The sequence below is a fragment of the Poecilia reticulata genome, linkage group LG8 (assembly GCF_000633615.1).
Source record: "Poecilia reticulata strain Guanapo linkage group LG8, Guppy_female_1.0+MT, whole genome shotgun sequence".
NCBI classification, from domain to species: domain Eukaryota; kingdom Metazoa; phylum Chordata; class Actinopteri; order Cyprinodontiformes; family Poeciliidae; genus Poecilia; species Poecilia reticulata.
In genome coordinates, this window is record NC_024338.1 from 6,590,601 (window position 1) to 6,611,168 (window position 20,568).

Genomic DNA, 20,568 nt, shown 5'->3' on the forward strand with positions numbered 1-20,568 from the left:
TTTTTATAAATTTCAGTATTTTTTTGGTGGAAAAATGTTCGATACAAGTTCAAAAATGTGACATCTGTCTCTCTCTCTAAACTTCTCTTGATACTGACGTCGTGAGCCCAAAACGGACAGACATCACTTCCCTTTGGTGCTTATTATTAGCGCACTTGGTCATGGATGTTGCCAAAAATAGCCCTCGCTGCGGTCAGATCCACTCATGACCTTTGCGTGTCGGCGAGGCCCTGGCGTTTGTGGAAAACATGCTGGCTGAGATTGTGACGCGCCTTCCTCATCAGTGCGCACCATCGCCTTCCAGAGAAAAAAAAAAGACAAACGATGTTTGAACTTTTTTTTTTTATTTTGACCAAAATAATCAGAAAAAATTCCAGTGAGACATCGGCAACTCTCGATCCCGCCTTAAAAACAACAAAAACTCACCGACGCCTGTGACTTTACGCACACTTTTTGTTTTGCTGTTGTCACCTATGTTGATCATCTGATGGAGAAGCGCGTACTGTTTCAGATTTTTTTTTTGTATTTCTCTTCCCCTGATAAGTCACACAGAGCAGAAGCTCTGCTGAGATCACAGCTTACATCGGTTGTGGTTTGCAGGATGATTGAGCAACGTTGCTCATTGACGTACGTAGCTGTAAAATCTAATGAGTCGGCTTGTAAAAAAAAAAATTCCTGGTGTATGTGACAAGAAGGGCGACTCCTTGAAAAGGAAAAATTATTCAAAGGTAACTGGATGAGCCAGTGAGATTAATTTATACAAAGCTGAGGGAAATATTTTTTAAAGTCTTTTACATGTTTGATTGAGAGTAGACAGAGAAAACTTTTTGTTTTTTTTGTCGATTTTCAGATTCTTTTTGTGTTTTTGCTTCCTTGCCTTAAATGAATCACATCAAACACATTTTTAAGGGTAATTTCTTTTCTAATATAACTAAGCTATACACCCAATCCGGTTTTTTTGGCTCTGGTGTCCTTTTGAGAGAGGAGGGAAGGTGTGAGACAAAGGTCAACAGGCCGGGACTCGAACTCGAGGACTGAGGCCTCTGTGTGCAGGTCGCACGTTTTACCCCTGCGCCATGGCCGCGCCCAACCTGGCACTGTTTGTTTTAAAGTAATTAATACCTCGTTAAGTTCAATTTCACTCGCCACGCCTAGGCCTGGTTACAACCAGACCTGTAGGATCAAGAAATCCATTAAATAAAACCCGTTTTACAACATGAAATAGGCTAAACGGTCTTGAAAAGCTAACACGCCGTGCCCCGGTCTACAGAAACTCAAAAGCAGACGTAAAACAAAGTCACCGGGAAAAACTTTGAAAGGGTTCCCCCTATGATGTGTTTTCCAGGCACATAGTGCCGTTTTATGGCACAATCAAGTAACTATGTTAACTTGAGTTATAAAAATGCTCTATATGTCAAATAAGGGCATTAAATCTTTTTTGGAAAAGCCAAAAACAACCTCAAGCAAGAATAAAAGCTTTTTTTGAGGAAGTCATTTCAAATGTTGCTGTTTCCATCAAACATTTCTAATGCGACACATCAAACCGAACGTTGATGGAAATAAGACTATTGGTGAAGCTTCTGGAAGTAAAGAAAAAAAAAATCACTCAAAAACACAAAGCACATCCGGAGCACTTCGGACCTTAACTTGACTCGGTTAATAAGGTCAGTGTTGATGATTCAACAAAGAGACTGGGTAAAAACGGCAACTCTGATGGCAGAAAAGTAAACAAAGCCTGCTAAAAATCATCTTAATGGAGACTTAGTAAAAATATTCAGTGGACAAATGGATCTAAAGTAGACCTTTCAGAGGGTGAGTGGTCATGTGATGGTCTGGGGTTGATCAGCTGCTTCAAGATCAAAACAATTAATCTGGAATAACATTCAATTAAAATACATATAAACAGTTCTTTCATCCTTAAAATTGCTCAAATGTAGCTGAAAGTAGCTGCTGCATATTTTAGATTGTTTCCTTCAATGTCAGCACTTTCATTGCGTTTTTCTAGCAAGTCTTGCAAAAAAATTTGAAGTAGTGTGTAGTAAGACTATTGCTTTAATCTCCATCTGTGACCTCAGACGTTATGGCTTAAGTTTAAGGTTGAGGTGTTGAAATTATCTGATGTTTTTTTTCTTTTCTTTTGAAGAATAACTTCTAGAAAAGTGATGAGGGGAAGAGAAAAATAGGGGAAATGTGAAAAAAAAGAAGGAACATCAGCTGATAGATTTATGTCAGGTTCTGAGCCAAACCAGGGCAACATAGAGGGCAATTTTTGAGGAACTCTGCCAATAGAATAATAAAAAAAACAAGATTCACTCTGACACAGAAAGTAGGAGAGAAACAGCTCACCAAAGCCTGCGCTGCAGAGCCATTTTTATCTCTTGACTGTTTATCTTGCACTGTTGAAAAGTCTTCCCAGGTTTACCCTCCAAACACTGAAGTCTTCTCCCAGCCGGATTTGGACACAGACTTTAGCTGCTGTCTTTTCTCTCTGTAGCACTGCTAGTAGTTTGACATTTTTGATCAAATATCAGAGTCAAAACCATCACGATTGGTTTTCTAAGCCCTAAACATAACAACGACCACATCAATACAATACAACATAACGACCTTGGGTTCTTTTTGATCACTACTAAATTTAAGTGAGGCACGCAGTGTTTTAGATTTTGTTCTAGGTTGTTTCTTGACCTCCTGATAAGTAGTGGATGTGCCTTTGGAGTCATTTTTGGTACAGGCTGGTAACTCCTAGTACGTTGCACCACTGTTTTATGTTTTCTCTATTTGTGGGTCGTGATTCTTTGGAGTCCCAAAGCCTTAGGCTGCGTGTACACGAGACCGCAGTTTGGAAACTGCCAGTGTTTTTGAAAGTTTTACACTTAGACGGGACAACCAAGAAACCTTGAATCTGCTGTAGTTGTCATGCCAGGCCACTGTATGGCGGTGTGAAATTAGCATGTCGTCCAAACGCGCACTCGGCTTTGACCCTTGGTTTCCTCCTCATTTAGAAAACAGAGACCCATATCTGATCATTTATGAAAAGATCAAGCTCCTCCACCTCCTCCCAGTGCTACTATTGTCATCTGAAGAATGAACTGCTCCCAGTCCAAAACAACCAATCAGAGCCCAGAGTACTGTCTGAGCACTGTCAATCACGCTGGTGTACATGCTGCTAAATGTGCTAATGGTTGAGAAACAACTTACTGTTCCAGGAAAACCTTTTAATTCACCATCATTTGTGGCCGTGCTAAATAGCTAGCTCTGTTGTGGCAGGGAGCAGAGAGGCAGGCGTGAGAATGACTGACAGCTCCTCCTCTGATTGGTTGTTTCTGACCAAGCTGTGTATTTTCATTCTTAGTACTGGGAGAAGGTCGAGATGTTTTCCACAGATCTATCTTATTCTGTACTGTCACAATATAGCGACAGTTTTAAATGTGCAACAAAAAAACATATTTTAAATAAAAGTTACACACAGCACAATGCTGCCATTGTTTGCCTTGTTTTCTGACGGTTCATATCTAAAACATTGGCTGCACATGCGTGCTTTTCACACCTGCGGAGTACTTGACACCTCGGCGGGGGGTGCTACCGAAAAGTTTCACTCTGAGACCAGGTTTCAAGAAGTGTCTGTGTGAGAGACTCCCATCACTGGAGACATGTAAAATGCACTGCCGGACTGCAACAAAAACGCTACGGCTTCCCTGAAAACTGTCTTCCTGTAACCGGCGCCTTAAGACGCTTTCTGGACCGATAGATGCCAGTCACTTTGTTTTCTACGTCTACTTGAATTTATTTAAATTGGGGCATGAGGTGTGTCAGCACATCCAGTTGAATTGGTTTCTTACGTTTGAATAGGCAGCTTCTCTTAACAAATCGAGACATCATTTGAAAAACGTGAAAGTGTAAAAAAACAGAAGAAATTTAGGAGGAGAGCTTTTTCACAGCACTGTTCTTTTTTATTCTACCTGTGAAAACATTCTGAAAACCCAACATGCTTTTCCAGTTTAGCTTGTGATGCTTGTTGTTTAAAGATGACAAAATGTAAAAGGCAAAGATGATGGTGGTTATTATGAAAAGCATTCACTTTGTGACAATTTCACATTACGAGTCAAGCAAAGGAATTCTCATAAGCTGCTGGTTTTGTTTCCAACCTTTTACAAATAGAAATTCTGGTCTTCAGGCATAAATCCAGAGATTATGCTTTTTTGTTGCTGTTGTTGTTGTCAATGCCATGTTTTGCCAAGAAAATATGTTGATGTGTGAGATGACTCAGGATATTTGATCCATTCTTGTGCAGAACTCTGAACTCGGAGAATTGCAGCTGCCTCCGCTGAGGGCGCAGTGAAAGTGTTGGTGCACTCGGCATCTTACCCCCCTAGGGAGGGTGTGTGTGGGGGGGAACTGCTCCTTTCTGGGATTTTCCTGTTAATCTGTTGTGAAAGCTTCAGAGAGTCCGATGAGACAATGGAGAGCAAAACGAAACGAGCAAATGATGAACTGCTGTTTGGTGGTGGTGGGGGGAAGGAGATTCACAAAGGCAGGAAAAGGCAATCTGCCAGGCTGAAATTTTGGGAGCTTTGTCCCCCATTTGCTGGAACAAAAATGTAATCTGCTTCAGGGTTAAAACACAAATACATTTGATGAAAACACTGCATTACGAAGCCGTTCAGTTGGCCATACTTCCATACATTGGATTAACATGAACAGCCATCTTGATCAGTTCTGCATTTCTCTCTTTGCATTGGAGGGAGGCTTTTTACAGCGCAGGCAATCTTCTGTAAGCTACTTAGCTTCAAACTAGCGCATTACATGCGACACGGGCAAACGTTAGGTTTAAATTGGGTAAAATTTAAAACCTCAACAGAGTCCACGCCTCCAGGAAGCATTCGTTTCTAAAGAGCCCAGACCATCTGGATGATGCAAAGTGTGGTACAAGGGGCTGGTTTTACAATTCTAGTCTAGAGCGATTTTGATGCTCGATATCGTGTTTGGCTTCAAACCTAATCCTGTTTTAAACTTCTCTACACTTTTATCCTTGACTTTGGTGTGTTCTTTGTCTTCATGGTGAGACAGGAGCTTGGAAATTTGGAAACTGCAGCTCAGAGGAGGAGTTGCATCCCAAAGGCGGAGCTAGGTCCACTCAGGCATTTTGGACAGCTGAACGGTTGCCACGGGAGATTAAATTATTTCTCAAACATGGATGAAAGAATCAAGGCATCACTCCAGGTATGTTTTTGATGAGGAAACAACATTATAACACGACGTAAAACTCAAAAAAGTCGATTTTACATAATACTGCCGCTTTAAAATAAATTGTTTTTTGTTGTAATGTAACAAAAATGTGAAAAAATGTAATGGCTGTGAAGACTTTTTGAAAGGCGCTGCCTGTGGGCAAACCAAAGCCCGGAATGCTTTACAGCTCATGCCATTCGATGGATTCCTGTTTGTTTTCTGGGCACCAGATCAAAGTCAGGTGGACTTAAGATTACTTCTGAGGGGCTTGCATTGTGTGTGTGTGTGTCATCGCTGAGCAAAGACCCCAGAAGGAGAGAACAAGTCCTTTAAAGCCCATCCAAAAGCCAGACTTTCTACTTTGTAACTCCATTTCACAGGTGAAAGCCGTGGCGGCTCCCATTAAAACTAATTCCTCGCTGAGCCTCTGCCGTCTCTGTGAATGTTAATGTAACCGTTTCGCAGCTCGTGCTGTTAATTCGTATGGATAAGTGATCCAAATCCCCCCCGTCCTGGCTGCGGGGGGGAAACGAGAGAGGGGCCCCCGCGGAGGCGAAGCTATTCTCAGTGACAGAATCGGATTATGTGACAATCCATATGCAATCACTCTATGCCAAGGGACAAGACAGACGCGGAGAAGAGATGGCAGAGTGGATACAGAGCGATGCGAGATGAGAAGGAGGCGTGGGGGCGAGCGGCGAGAGGAGGGGGCGGCGAGAGAGAGAAATAGCAGGGTTGCCAGGACTCCAAAGCTTGTCTGTCATTCTGTGCGTCAGTCGGCCTATTCCCAGGCTTTAGACGCAGGTAGCCTACGATATTTGCGCAAATTGGAGTATTTATATATACTCACACAGACACACATACACAGGGACACATTTTCTAATTCAGCCTGCTGGAAAACGGAAATGTCCCGCTTTATTCCTCTGTCACCGTCTAATTAGATTCCACCACCACGCCGTTGCTGTCCTCTCTTTTCTTACCTCGCTCACACTTTGCCGCTGTGTAGCACCGCAGACCTTCTGGCTGTTTCCTTGGCAACAGCTGCTTCCTGTTTGTCTGTCTTTGTTGCTATGGAGGAAGGGTTGGGGAGCGGAGAGAGGAGGTCGGTGAGAACGGGCAGCTTGCTAAAGACATTAAAAGTGGGCCCTGAAGTGGAAGCGAGGCTCTCGTCGTAAACGTTTTCCCGGAACAGTAGCCGCACGCGAGGCCTTAGCTCCAGATAAACGTTATTATCCTTCCTTTCTGAAGAACAATTAACACCTTCATGTTGGAGGCTGTCGTACACAGACGTTTATTTCTTTGATTTTTGTTTACCCAAGATAACGTCCTCTTCTCTGAGTAATAATGCAGCTCGTATTTTCTTATCTTTATTGTGTTCCTTATTACTGTTTATAAACCCAAAGTGGAAATCCACTCGGCCATGGCCTATTATGTCCTTTCTAGGTATTTCTGTTCTGACACACTACTTAGAGGACAAGGTCTCCCAAGTGAATGACCAGATCTAGAGTGGTTACTTTGGGTTTTCTTAGGAAGCAAGCTTCCTTGAAAATGCATCACAAGGACTTCGGGTGCATTCCCATCAGCCCTGTTTAGTCCACTTTATTCAAATTAGTTGATTAAAGTCTGGTTTGCTTTGAGATGTGTGAATTAATCAAATCAAACTGATGTGGACCAAAACAGCTAAAAAATATACGCCCAGGTTTGATTAAAGTGAACTTTGGTGCAGTTCGAATGCTTATGTGAATGCTAAGAGGGCCGGAAACAGCTTCAAAAGCAGGAAGTGGACTATAGCGCAGGGGATTCTGGGTAAATACAACTAAAACAAACGCACAAGTCTAGCGCTAGCAAGAGAAATGGCTTGTGGGTTTTACCAACGACAAAAGAGAAATCCTACAATTGTCACTCAGTTTTCCTTTGTGAAGTCTTCTTCAGAGGTTTTCATGTCGTTTCCTTCAGTTAGTATTTTAGTATATGTTAGTATTTGTTTCCAAGGAGACTAAAGCTTAAAAGGTTGCAACGTCATGAACAATCATTTTCTAGACTCTTCCCTGCTGTAATTGTTGTTTTTCTTCACTTCGGAATCTGAACAAAGACCTGGGAATTATATCACACCCAGCATTAATCACGTTCCAGCAGCAAGAAAACCACTGGCAATTGTTAGTTATGCTAACTAGGATTAGCAACGCAAGCTAGCAATCAGTTTCTCTGCGTTCCTTCACTGCAGCGATGCTACGTGTGAGCTGAGATGCAAATTGGCAGTAGTGCATGCAACAGGTTCACTGCTGTTATTGCTATCTTTTATGCTAGTGGCAGCCATCTTGGATTAAAATGACCTGGGATTCTGACTTCAGAGTGTTAGAGATTTTTGGTGTTATCATTTTGTTATTACTTTAGTTCATATTCAGTCTAATGTTAATCAATAGTTAATCAACATTCAGTCTATAGATTATTGTGATTTCCAATTTAAAGTGTTCTCTTTCTTCTGTGTGTATAAATTGACCTGGAGGCCCCATCTGCCTGTCTGTCTTCATGTGAAACAGTTAACTGTGTGTTTCCCAGACCTTAAATTACGTTTCCACTGGTGCCTTCTTATCAACCGGAATACTCTCTGCCTTAGAAACTGCCTGTGTGCAGTAATATATTGCCTCTGCTGTTTTTCTTTACCTATGCTCTCTATTTTTGCTTGATAATAAAAGACAAGCTGTAACCAAAGGTCTTCAGACGCTCAGTGAACGGCTTGGAGGAGCAGCTTGCTGAGTCTTCTCCTTGTGCAAAAGCTTGGTCATAAAATTCATATACGTTGTCTGTAGTTCTTTTAATGGAGGCTCGAAAGGAAAAACACCTATCACAGAGGAATCAGTTTTATGATTCTTGGAAAAATGTCAGTTTTCTCAGAGCACATCTATAACTTAGCCACTTTATTACCTTTATTACTTCCCACCTTATTATATTATAAAATATTGGATGTTTAATTTATTGCTGAGCAGATTTAAAAAAATGACAACACAATTATTTGAAATAAATACATAAATAAACAAAGGCAATATGAGTACTCTGAGTACTTTCAACTCCGAGGATTTAGGCCCATGTTGCAAAAATGTGTGGACACTGCTTCTTTAGATACTTTAAAAAAAACTCAATGGAATGTGTTAGATCAAAGAATAGCAAAGTGTCAGAGTGTCAGAATGGCCCAGTCAAAATCGGAACCTAAAATCCCAAATGAAAGGTTTGCCGTTGTAGCATCAACCTGAAAACAGCATTGGCGGCTTACTGTGCAGCTGAACTCCGCCGGCTGAGAATAAATGCGCACAACAGCTTCATTCGGCAAATCTCCCAACCCCCCCCCAAAAAAGAAATCGTTGCAACATCTGCTTCACATGATGCATTCAATTTCTCGCCAAGAAAAGCATCTGTGTCATCACTCTGGCCTCTGAAAAAGGGCACGTCCACATTAGCAGGCGGAGTAGTGTTTTCCACTCTGTTCTGTCATCCTCACTTGTCAGTTTTCTTTTTCTTCATCTTTTCTTTTTCCCCGCACGAGTGAAGCTGGGAGTCATTAGCCACAAATGAAAGCTTTGAAGTAAGTGGCTCTTTGTGTCGCGATGACACCTGGCATATCTCTTTGAGCATACCAGACATACCAAAAAACGAGGCGTTTCTCGCACGCGCTCTTTGAGAAGTGTCTCGAGGTATTTGTCTTTTTTTTTTTTTTTTTTTTTAAAGAGCTCTTTGTGTTGTTTCGTTGCTTTTGGTGGGAGGAGAGGATGCGAGAAACAAATCATTTTCTGGTACCACACACGGTAAATCGAGAACTCGGGGTAGATAAAAGAGGAAACGGCGCAGGAAGAGAGAGGAAACACGGCGCAACTTCAAAGCTGGAGAAGAATTTCTTTAAACATTGTTCTCCAAAGACCACATCAAACATCAGGGGGCTGGAGGGAACGAACACGAACACACACGCACACACACGCGCACGCACACACACACGCGCGCGCGCGCGCACGGATGCCCGCATGCACTCTCACATCCACATGGCGTAAAGTTGCAGGGATGCAGAAAGGCTGCCGAGAAGAAATAGATGCTGTCAGCTCTGATAAGGAGGTTATAATGTGTGCGTGTGTTTTTGTTCTGGGAAGCCTCTTCGGCGCAGTGGCTGCCAGGGAGACGATCAGAGGGTGGCCCCCGCAGCCCACACACACGCTCACGCACTCTCACCCCGCCGCGGCGTCAGGGCTCCTTTTTTTTCTCCCGCGCACGGATAAAATGTGCGTGCACGCCAAAAGAAAAAAAAGGGGAAAGAAAAAAAAGAAAAAAGCAAACCCCAGCAAAAAAAAAGAAAGAAAGGGAAAAAAAAAACTTTTATTGTGTGTAAAAATCAAGAGTTGGATATCGATTGTTTTAAACAACGCGTTTACGGCCCCCAAACCGCGCTATTCCGGGGGGCCTATATGCGGTCCCGCCCACGCAAACTCAGGACGAGCGCAGATTCGACCGGAGCGACTTACCGAGGCACCAGCAGCTTAGGCTGCGTTGCAGCGGGCGCTTTTGACATTCCTCGTGGAGAAGCCTCTGGTATCGCGACGCCGTCACCTCTGACTGAATGGTGTTGTTGTCAGAGAAAACGCATGACCCCGCTGCTGTTTTTCACTCAATCTGCCCGTGCCGTTCAGGCATCCCCCCAGTAACAATGAGGCCGTTTGGGCAGAGGGGGAAAAAAAACGCTGTTGATTTAAATGGGAAGCTATGCCAAACATTCCAATCTGAGCTCGGCGTGCCATCCTTTCTTTTCATAACCTCTTTCCTATTTATCCTTCGCTCACGCACCTTGACGGAAGAATTGCTGTTTCCTTCCTGTCCGGCTGTGGCGCATTAGGCCGCTGCGTCCCTGTAGTTATTCCTGCCCGTCTATGTGTTTTGCTTTTGTGTTCGATTCTTCCTGATTTCTTGTAGCGACTGAAGTGTCTCTTAAGTTATTTATCTCATCTACAGGTGTGGAAAGCAAGCTTTGTTTGAAGACAACAGTATCACGTTTCTGCCTTTAAAGGGGCTGTGTTTTGTGTTTACAAGGCACACTGTTCCATTTTACATCATAATCAAGTAACTATGTTAACTTCAGTTTTAAAAATATGACTTAAAGGAAATACCATTTCCTAATTTAAGGCCTCAAAATTGGGCCTTTGTCTCTTTAAGAAGCTCCTGTTCTTCCTGAAACTCCGCCTTCAGGAAGCCATCACAACATGGCTCCTCTATTAACTCTTTAACAATGTTCTTACCAGCATTACACTGAGAAGTAACTCCTATAATGAGCTCAGCAGATGCGCAGATCTACCAGGTGTTTGCTAATTGCTGCTGGCTAGTCTGAAGGAGCTGACTAGGGGGAAAACTTGGAAACTGCAGTTCAGAGGAGGAGCTTCGTCTTTGAGGGCAGAGCTGGTTGCCGTGGGAAATTAAAAGATTTGTCAAACATTCATGAAGGAGTCAAAGCAACACTCCAGGTATGTTTTTGATGAGGAAATAACATTATCACACGAGCTAAAGCTAAAAATAAAGTCAATTTTACATGACACTAGCCTTTTATTGATTAAGTAAGCTATAACCGTCACGTTTAAATTAGCAAAAGAACAGTAAGCAGATATTTACATGACTGACAAGGTACTAGTTATTCAACATCCCAGGGGAGAGATCGCTACAGAGAAATCAATAAGACTGAAAATGACCTGTGTTGCTGGATCTATAACAGCCAATGACATACATTGAAGTTTTTTTCTGATTTCACCAACCTTCAATAATGTTCTGACAGGATGCTGAGATTTGTTTTTCAACAATGAAAAAAATAATAATGCTAATAATTGGTGCCGTGGGAGTCGGCACCAATCCGACTCCCATCTGACGATGTCTTCAAGATTGATAGGTGGCTGGTAAGGCAAGGCAACAATAACCTCATCTTATAAAATCAATAAGCAATCATAACCATCTACAATGGCGCGCAACCTGGTGTTGATGGATGGGCTGCAAACAACAGCAAAATTACTCTTTAACCGCCTAACAACAAATGCTTCACCGGGTTCAAGTGACCGAAAGATGTCGACGTAAACAGATCAGGAGAGTCAGAGAAATCTGTCTTTGTTTCTATTAGGAAGGAGATGTCTGTTGCCTCTAATGAATTGTAGCATAACCCCAAATCAAATCAACATAGAGATCAATATTATTGCCAGAGTTGTAGAACATAATGTTCTTTGAATGAAAAACACAAAAGTACTTTGAAACCAAAAAAAAAGTACAAAGCATCCTGTGGTAGGATGTGGTAATAAAAAGTTGGTGTGAAACTACCAGAAGTGTTCAGGTGGGAGATGGCAAAGGACTTCAATGAACAGCAGTGTAGAAACATTCAGCTTACGTTTGATCAGTCTACAAGTAATTTAGATTGTGAATTCAGAATTATTAAAATAGGTGAAAATAGGTACGTTTTGCAACCAGAGGAAACGCCATAGCGGAGGCTAATATAAGCCGGTTTCACCAATTTAAACATATTTTGAATTACAGCTAACTAAATATGGTTCTGATTAGAACAGCAAAAATAACTTTATATAAGCAATAGCTAACCTCTAACTCATAGATTAGGTGTTGATCCTGATGTTTTAGTAGCCAAGGAGCCCAACGGGACGTTGACAATGATACACTCAGTGTTTCTTCTGCTCGTTTATTTCCCAGCATTGCTGATTCTAATGACAAAACTAACCTATTCAAATTCCTTTATCTTTTAGTCTCGCTGACCGTCTACCTAACAATTCTCACAATTCCATCAAATCCGTTGTCATCTGTCACCCTGTCACTAACTAACATCTTCCCACATGAGCAATTTAAATGCAGGTCAGCCGAACCAGATGTCAGCCAATGGAGACTAAAACAAAGAAAAGATCTACTTCCTTATTTAACTCCAAAAAACTAGAGCCTACCACCTTACTCTAGTCAGTTTAAAAACATCCACCTTCATCTCTGAGGCTTATCTTAAATTTAGTTTTCCAGACTTTGGGGAAGCTTCCCTTTCATGAGAAATATTAGTGTTTTAACAGTCCAGCATGGGGTGAATTGTACAATTAGTTCTCATTACAAACATGTTCACCTAATAACCAATAACTAGTCAAGAAAATCACAGAAGAAAACATGAGTTAAACTTTCTCCTTTGCAAAATGTATGTGACATCAGATTCTATCGGTTGTAGAATTTCTCTTTTATCTTTGGTAAGACTACAAACCACTACTCTTACTAGCGCCGTTTTGGTTACCCAGAATGCCCTGTGCTATAGTCCGCTTCCTGCTTTAGGAGTGATCTCTGGTCCACTTGCATCCACATATGCAATCGAAGCGCACCAGAGTTCACTTCAATCGAACCGAAACCTAGATTTGTTTTTGGTCAGCATCAGAATTTGCATTGCGCATTCATGACTCCTACGCATATGGAACAGAAATGGAGGAAGGTGGGGAACGGGTGTAAAGGGAAAGAATGAGGTGTGTGTAGAGGAGAGAAAAGGAGCATGGAGAGAACACAAGTCAACATCCTAGAAGTCTGCCTGTAAACCTGCAGAAAGGGAAAAGAAAGAATCTACAGCAACAAATAATAAGCATATAAAATACCTGTTATAAAAGCACTGAACAATACATGATACAAGTTAGGCTGGAAACCGCAGCCTAATGCTGAGTGCATATGAAAAACACCTGAATCTATTACGGAACATACAACCCCTGGCAAAAAGTATAGAATCATCAGTCTTGGATGAGCACTCATTCAAACATTTCATGCTGTAAAAAAACTCAGATCAAAAACATGATACAATAGTAAGGTCATTCCAAAGTGCAACTTGTTGGCTTTCAGGAATACTCAAAAAAAATGAAGAGAAAACATTGTGAAAGTCAGTGAATGATACTTTTATTGACCAAGCACAGGGAAATAAATATGGAGTCACTCAATTCTAAGGAAAAAAGTGTGGAATCATGAAAAACACAAAGAAAAGACCATTCAAAATACATCACTAGTATTTAGTTGCACCACCTTTGGCTTTTATAAYRGCTTTCAGTCTCTGAGGCATGGACTTGATGAGTGACAGACAGTATTCTGCATCAATTTGGTGCCAACTCTCTTTGATAGCAGTTGCCAGATCAGCTTTGCAGGTTGGAGCCTTCTTGTGGACCATTTTTTTCAATCTCCACCACAGGTTTTCAATTGGGTTGAGATCTGGACTATTTGCAGGCCATGACATCAACTGAATGTATCTTTCTTCAAGCAATGCCTTCACTGTTTTTGCCCTATGGCCCTATGCATTGTCATCTTGGAAAAGTATTTCATAATCTCCAAACATCTGTTCAAATGAAGGGATGAGAAAACTGTCCAAAATGTCAATGTAAACTTGTGCATTGATAGAAGAATTAACCACAGTCATCTCCCCAGTGCCTTTGCCTGACATGCAGCTCCATATCATCAAGGACTGTGGAAATTTGGTTGTTTTCTTCAGGCAGGCCTCTTCATAAATCTCACTGGAACGGCACCAAACAAAAGTTCCAGCATCATCACCTTGTCCAATGCAGATTCTTGACTCATCACTGAAGATAACTTTCATCCAGTCATCCACAGTCCATGATTGCCTCTCCTTAGCCCATTGGAGTCTTGTTCTTTTATGTTTAGGTGTTTCCTGTATTGAAATCCCATATCCCTTAGGAAATTTTTTACGGTTCGGTCACATACATTGACTCCAGCTTCCTCCCATTTATGCTTCATCTATTTAGTTGTAATTTTTCGGTTTTCAAGACAAATGGCCTTAAGTTGTTTGTCTTGACGCTTTGATGTCTTTCTTGGTCTACCAGTACGCTTGGCTTTAACAGCCATTCCATGCTGTTTGTATTTGGTCCATATCTTGGATACAGCTGACTGCGAACAGCCCACATCTTTAGCAACCATGTGTGAAGGGTTACCTTCTTCAAGAAGTTTCACAATCCTCTCTTTTGTTTCAAGGAACATTTCTCTTGATGGAGCCATGGTTCTTGCAACTCCACTTTGTCCAGCAGCCCTCCAGGACTACATGACTGCAGGTGTTTTTAACTGCAGACTAATGGGCACATCTAATCTGGGGCAGGTGTCCATTTAGGGAAAGGAAATAGACTGGGTGTGTCCTTTTTTTCTACCTCCAATTTGAGTGATTCCACACTTTTTTCATCAGAATTGAGTGACTCCATATTTATTTCCCTGTGCTTGGTCAATAAAAGTATCATTCACTGACTTCCACAATGTTTTCTCTTCATTTCTTTGAGTGCACCTGAAAGCCAACAAGTTGCACTTTGGAATTACCTTATTATTTTATCATGTTTTTGATCTGAGTTTGTTTTACAGCATGAAATGCCTGAATGAGTGCTCATCCAAGACTGGTGATTTCATACTTTTTGCCAGGGGTTGTAGTTGTTTATCCTACAGAAATCAATGCTAAAGATGGGATCTAGACTTGAGAGCTGATTCTGGGCTCTGCAGTATTACTGTTCTCGGACTTCTGAGGAGATACTTGAGTTACTGCAACTTCAAGCAAAGTATTTAATCTATTACTATCCTAATATAATTTACACTCACCACGTTTTTTTTTTTTTTTTGTCCAGTCAGTGCAAAATCAACTGGATACGTCTTGGAAAGAAAAAGTAAACTCTTAACTGTCGGTACAGAAAATAAACGGTCTTCTTCCTACAGACGACACACCCTCACACAACACCTATTAGGATGTGATGAACCGTTTCATGTTCACCATCAGTTGTGTCTGATAAGGTCTGGAAACTTCAGCGCTATCTCTTGACAAAATCACAATTTACGTTTGTCGCCTAGCACGTCTGTCTTCCAGTGAAAAATGGCAAGAGGCAGGCATCAAAACACGCACACACACACTCTCTCACCACCACCACCGGATGTGATCAGAGTTCAACATCCTCTCTGCCCCCTCAACATCCTGTGTGAAAACCTTACTATCGCAGAAGCACAGGATGTCACGTCTGCAATGAAGGACTGCGGGTTGAGGGTAGGACAACGCAGCTAGCCAAGCCAAATAAGAAGTTGCTGCTAATATCGCCGTCGAGGTTATTAGCATTTAATATGACGTATTTTCCATCCAAGCAATTAGGGAGCTGTGAAGTGACCTTGCATGCATTACTGCTTGACTTTTACCGGGTTGAGCAAGTGTGCTAACGTACAGTATGTGTCCGTGGTTCGGTCTGAAGCTGCAGATGATTGGCCTCGGGCCGTTGTTCTGCTCTGTGATCTTTATTAATTGATACACACATGTGGGCAGATGGCCAATGCATGCTTGTGAAAGAAGGGGCGGGCGGAGAGATGAAGGAAGAAAGAGGTTTTTGGTTTATGCAGAGAAAAAGCACCTGCTGGCTGCATGTGGCTTTTTTTTTTTTTAAAGGCCTGGTTTAAGGGTCGGCAGTCACGCACGCATGGGGCCGACGCGCTGCCCCCGCTGTGAGCGTGCACAGTTCAAAGCACATGGCGCCTCTGATCAAGGCCATTGGTGAGTAGGTTTGTCACATCTGTGGGATGGACCAGAGATACAAAGGGCCTGGCTGTTGGTTCAGAGAGGGGAAGCACAGGTGCATGTTGTAAAGATGTCTAACTATGCCAGACATGTGGGAAGGGGAAAAAAAAGAAGAGGAAGCACCAAAAAGAAGCAGTGTGGGATTCAGATATGGCTATACACAAAAATCCCTTTCTAAAATAGGAATGGAAATAATAAGTATGCATGTTCATAGCTTGTGGCCTTCAGTCCTTGTAAAGTATTAAGGTTTCCAACTCATCAAGTCAGAGCAAATCACTTCTTATGTCTGCTAATGAATGCCCCGAGTGTTTCTTTAACCCTGGTGCGTGCGAGGACTGAGGCAAACGTTTAGGACTATGGCAAATGATACAAGTTTTACGTGTGTGGGGTCGGTTGGACCCCATTTCTACATACAAGGGATAAGATCCAGTTCTGGTGTTCATGTAGATTTTCCTTTGCAACAAGTTAGAACATCTCAAACTTCATTGGTTATCAGCAATGGAAAGCCGTCCCTTTTGGGACCCCGTGCCATAAAACTGACACCAACATGGATCATTGTGATTAGTTTCTACATTCAATCTTCTAGTTTCTTTAAACTAAATTTATTAAATTTTACTGGTCTTTTTGTGTTTTTTTGAATAATTACGGTGTTTCCATGAAATAGGAAACACGATTAAAATCACACGTCAATGGAAACGCAGCTACTGTTGATGGAAAGCCATAAGAAGTCCAGTTACAGGAGAGACAGAAAACACATGCAAGAAGAAGGTACATTTTCAGAAGAGCTGAAAATGTGCCTTTGTAGCCTACAGATAGAAAACAAATCCCACAACATGTGAAAGATCATTCATCACCTAAAAATGATAAGAATGACCCAACTGGGAGCCTGCAGAGATATGGGAACCCACCTTAACTAGCAAGATCAAGCAAAGAGATCAAGAAGCATGAATACTCTTACAAGGAATTGTAGACGCAAAAGTGTAACCGTCCTTTGAGAAACCGTCAACGCTGAGCTGATGTTCCGGTTATCAAATGTTTGTGGCTGAATCAATCAAGACAAAACAACAACTGATTACGCTGATGACGTTCTGGTTTTCTCCAAAAAGTTGACACGGGATACGATTTCCTCATTTTCCGCATTTTAAGCGGAAGAATGAAGACGCTCTGAACCAGTCATTCAAACCGCATCGTCGTTTCAGAATGTCAGTGGGACAGGAGTGCAGCTCTCGCTATTAGTCACAGCAGAAGAGAAAGCTGGTAGTGCCTGAAAGATGCTGCCTTTGGACTGAGATGGAGGAATGAATTGTCCACAGTTAGCTAAACCGAGAGTGTCCTGGACCGTATCGGGATTAAAGAAGTTGGGGGCATCAGACAAAAACAGAGAAATAAAAAGAGAACAGCAGATTTCCTCGGATCAAATCAATGTTAGCAGAGGCGAAGAGCGAAGCAGCAGTACATAAAACCAGCAGCGTTCCTGTGTGTGTTTGTGTGCGTGTACTCTGTGTGAGGAGAGCGCTGGGGGGAGACCACCTACACTCCCACTTGCTCTGCCTTTTTAGAGGGGCCTCTTCAATCACAAGGCCGGGGTCGTTATGGATGCGAGCCTCTCGCCGCCAGGCATCGTTCGGCTATTTCTGTCCTCGCGCTTTACAGTAAAACGCAGAGCAAAGCCCCATTAGGACCAGGACCTGTGCTTCAAAACACAAGAAACATCAGACTCTTCCTTTTTTCTCATGTGGAAAAAAAAAGAAGAAAGGAGAAGAGAAGAGAAAAAAAACGGTTGCAGTGAACAAGGCTCCACTGACGACAAGTGCCGCTCTCGTTCGCAGCGGCAGAAGATGACACGCTTCTAGATCTGATAAAAAAAAATAAAAAAATTCGCCATAACAAACTTTTCTTTGTTTTGGACGTAGATGTGATAATAAATGACTCTGTTCTCAGGCTGACACTGTGATGAGGAATGACAAAGCAGTGAACTGTTTGACAGGCACTGTGAAGATGACTAAGTCCAGGCTTTCAGAGTCACAAATGAAAGAGGGGAAGATGGAGTTTTTCTTGACATGAGGATAAACTATCAAAGACTACAAATGCTGCAGATGTGTGTGTGTTTTGTTTTTTTTGGTTGATGTCGCTTTTCCTGCGTTGTGGTGGGTGTGTACCGCTAGTTTTCTAGAAGTTGAATGCTTTCCGTGTTACTCAGGTTTGTTTGTGTTGCAAATCTTGACAGGGAATTTTTTTTAAAGAAAATCAGATAAGAGGAGTGACAACGGTCTTTCGCCGTGAATGTGTTGCAAGTTGCCCTGCAGCAACGAGGAAACATGTCACGTTGCACCTTGTTTGTTTAATCTCTCAAAAATATTTCCCCGTGATGTAAAGATCACATAGTTCAATTAATTTCATTGGGATTTTGTGTTGTAAATAGGCCTGTCGTAATGATCACATAAAGCGGATTAATCGAACTGCCTATTTTGACCTGAAAGGTGAAAGTTTTCCACGACAGCACAGAGAGTAACTAAAGTTTAAAATTTTTCAACTTTGCATTGCGTTGCTAGTCCACCTATCAAGAAACTGGCGCCTCAATGCACAAGATCCATAGATGAATAGAGAGAGGCATTTCTAAATTAAATGGCTTCCTTTAAACCTTGCTGTTTATAAAAACCTGGAAAACTGAGAATCTTCAGACATGTTTGGTTTGAGACAATAACATTTTCTTAAACATTTTATGAAAACTTGCATAGATTGGCAGTTTTTGATTTGGGCTATATATGGGCAATTGCCCAGGGCGGAGTCAGAAATAGGTGTGGCGCTCAAGAACTAGAAAATAAAATATTTTATCTGTCACTTATCCCCTGAACAAGTTCACAACTTAGTTGCTTTTGAGCTCTTAGACTACATAATCGGCTTTCTGCTAAAACAATACAGCCAGGTAATTGTTTGCATTTTAATTGGCTTAAGTGTGGCAGAAGCAGGAGCTTGTCAATTCCTGCAAGAAGTACAACTGCGTTCACATTTATATTTCAAGCTTACAAAGTTAGGCGTAGTGATTAATCATGATAAATCACAGAGCTACAGTGTGTTTGATCTGATTAAAACATTTAATCGATTGACAGCCCCATTTATAACTCAACACAAAGGAGTGATTATCAAATGACACTGCTCTACAAATACATCTTATGACACGGAGAAAGCCATAAGTAGTCCCGTTTCCAGATTAGTTGAAGGCAGGCATTGGAGCGGATCAAAGCTAAGCATTTTTCTGCCTTACTGCAAAACACTATGAAAACAATCCTACAACCATCCTGAAAACACTATCCCTATGATGAAACATGGCGGTGGGAGCATCATGGAACGAGCTAAAGATTAGGATGTTTTACTTGGTTAATTTACTCAGGTGTGGCATGAAAGCTTATTAAATTTTCAGGTGAGTTTTGGAAGAAAAGAGAGTAAAGGAGGGAAAATTATTCTGACCTTGTTATTTTTCCATTTTCTTGTCACATTTCAGAACATCACCTGATCAGGCTTTGCGGACTCTTTGTTCTTTTCTAAGCAATACAAGCACAAACAGTTTTTATCAGGGTCATTAGCTTCCATGGAAATATTTAATGTTTTGAGTGATTTCACTAGGGTGGCTAATGATGCTGACCTTACATTCCTGTGGCTGAAACAATCCCCAGTAGAAGGACATAATGATCCATAACAGGTATTTTTCAGGGGATTCAGGTTTGTTTAGGTCAGAGTCTCCAAAGACAAAACGACTTCCTGGGAATCTATCTCTGTTGGGTATTCAGGAACTTCCTGTTTCCTGTTTGTTTTGCCAGTCGCTCACCTTCCTGTCTGACCAGAGAGCCGATCCCAAGAAGAAATGATCAACCGTCTGACATTTTGATATTTGTTAATACAACTTGTACAACCTCTCTTGGGTTGTGATCTGAGTTCCGACTCATTCATAAGTAATTACACTTATTCATTAAAGAAATCATTAAAGAAAAATAGTAGACATAAAAAATGATTATAGTCTGATTGCTCTAGTTCCAAAAAAATGTTTTCTACTAATTATTGAGAAGTTTAGAAAAGATTTCTAACATACCTTATTTTGCTAAAACGTAAGAACAGGTTATTTTTTTAAAACATTGACACTCCTTTTTAAATAGTTTTACTATGTTTTGAGAGGTGCCTTGCTCATTTCCTATGAGAAGCAAACATCATAATTGAATAAAATGTTTAAAACAGTCGACGTTCACATAATTTTGAACTTAAGAAAACCTGCTAGACATGTCCAATATTGCATATTTTGATATCAATCCGATGCACGGATTGTATCACTGATACCGATACTTTTTATTCAAGTCTGAATGTGAAACTGATGCTATTAGGTATTTTTGTGATTTATAGTTTGTATTATTTAGAATTTGGACAAATTTTATCTACAAAACACTTTAATAGCACATTGAAATATATAGGGTTACTTATCTTGCAGAGACTAAACTGACAAACGCTATTTATAAAAGTGCAAAACTGGTAGCAAAATACCCCCAAAATACATTCAGTTGTTTTTACATTGAAAGGTTGTTCTAAAGTAATGAGTCTTGACTGCCTTTGTCGGTCGGTCACATTAAATCCTAATGAAATTCAGTGAAATCTGCGGTTGTGAGGCAACAAGGTTGCAAAGCACCATAAATATCCCATTGCGCTTTCGCCTGGCTTAAACACTGGGATTAGCTGATCCTTGTTTTTCTAGCCTATTTTTGTCTTTTCTAATATTCAAAGAGTGAATT